At 43.1% G+C, this 1,899-nt stretch overlaps 1 non-coding gene across 1 annotated transcript; it reads left to right on the top strand.

Annotated features, from left to right (window-relative positions):
• Positions 1-660: 660 nt before the first annotated feature.
• On the top strand, positions 661-767 carry LOC143574595 (small nucleolar RNA R71). Its single transcript, XR_013142626.1, has one exon. It is a non-coding gene; the product is annotated as a small nucleolar RNA R71 (small nucleolar RNA).
• The last annotated feature ends 1,132 nt before the right edge of the window (positions 768-1,899 follow it).

Below are 1,899 nucleotides of genomic sequence, written 5' to 3' on the forward strand. Positions count from 1 at the left end.
GGATGGTTCTTCAGCATAACATCGTGTTTCGCAAATTTCGCCTCATTTGTCACTCGGTTCCTCTCATATCGCTTCAGTAACTCAGCCATCATCTCCTCCAGTGAGGCTTTCTTCTCCTATCTCCCCACTTGTTCCGAACTCTCTTGACCTGAACTCCACTGCCCGAATAGATTCTCGCAATGCTGGTTTTGGTATTGGGCTTGGTAGCCACTGGCTTGTCCCCCTCGATAGTTATTCTGATTTCTCTAGCTGGTGTTCCCGCCGAAGGCAGGGTTTTGATATATCAAGGGGTTGTTGACGAAGTCAACCTCCTCCTGGTTGCTACCCGGCTTAACAGGACAATCAATGGTGTCGTGACCCCCTCGGCAAACCTCACACTTCGTGGCGCTCTTAACGGTAAGATCTCTAACGAGTTTGTTCAAAGCATCAATATGTGCCTGCATGCTAGTGTTCAAATCAACCTGAAGTACTCCTCTCGATGATGTGGAAGAATTTCTGCCCCCGTGCCCCTCGTAGCTCGCTGCTAGATCATCAAAAAGGACTACGCACTCATTAGGATCTTTGTTTTTAAGGAGGTTCTCGTTAGTTGTCTGGTTCAACATCTCTCTCACGTGCTGTGTGGATCCATTGTAGAATTTCTCGATGAGCATCCACTTATCTAAACCATGATGAGGACAACTAAGAAAGAGGTCCTTGAATCTTTCCCAAACTTCCCCGAATGACTCGATGGACTTCATGCGGAAGGAACAAATCTCCTCACGGAGTCGAGCGAATTTAGATGGCGAAAAGAATTTGGTCACGAATTTCTCTTGAAGGCCTGCCCAAGTGGTGATGGATCCAGCAGGTAGTGACTTCCGCCATTTGTAGGCTTTGCCGGCAAGCGAAAAGGGAAAAAGACGGAGATAGATGGCTTCATCGTTCATGTTGCCGATATTGAAAGTTTCGCAGATTTGAACAAACATGTCGATGCGGTTTGAAGGATCTTCGCTCTCTAGCCCTTGGAATCGGAGTGCGGTCTTGATGAGTTGCATGACGTGGGCATGAATGAAACAGTTGCCAGCGGCGACACCGTCCGATAAGGTAATGCTAGAATGAGGATTCGGAGTCGGCCTACCATAGTCAGCTACTACTCTCCAAGGTTGTTAGTCACCCATGTTCCTATCCCTAGAAGAAGAAGAAGAAGAGCCTGTCGGTGAAATAGAACGCTCTCTCTCGGGCTGGACTTTCTCGGTATCGACGCATACGACTAAAAAAAAAAACTAAAATTAACTAAACTAAATTTAAACTAAAAACAAATAAGCAAGTAAGAAGAAACAGGTAAGTCCCCAAACTCGGGTCGTTCTCTAATCGCCTCAAACCGTGTTCCCGGAAACGGCGCTAAAAACTTGATGTGCGAAAATATATAAAAATAATAAACACGAATCGCAACTAACCTTTAAAAACCAAATAATATATCCTTGTTCACACAAACGGCAAGCGTACCGGTCGCGTATAGCAAAGATGAGGAAAGTCCGGATATCGAACTCGAAGACACGTGAGAACGGCTCAGATTATAGACCTTGATCCAAGTCCTACCTAATAATATTTAATTGATTTTATTTTATTTTATTTTATTTTAATTAATTTAAAACTAACTTAACATAACTTAACTTAAAGAAACTAATTGGAAAACTTAACGGCACTAACGGAGCTCTTAACAAATATGGAGAAACGACTACATAGGCAAGAATCCTATTGACAGTTTAACGGCTAACGGAATTAACTAATCACACGACACTGAGATCTTGAAATAATCAACTAAGGCTCTTTAAAGTTCGCTATATCACCTCTTGGTCTCACCAACTAACCCTCACAAATCTAAGAAGATTGAATAAATGCACTGAGATTAAGATTACTAAG

This window comes from Bidens hawaiensis, unplaced genomic scaffold (assembly GCF_021521415.1).
Source record: "Bidens hawaiensis isolate Kalapana, Puna unplaced genomic scaffold, B.hawaiensis_p1.1 tig00027065_1, whole genome shotgun sequence".
In the NCBI taxonomy this organism is placed as follows: domain Eukaryota; kingdom Viridiplantae; phylum Streptophyta; class Magnoliopsida; order Asterales; family Asteraceae; genus Bidens; species Bidens hawaiensis.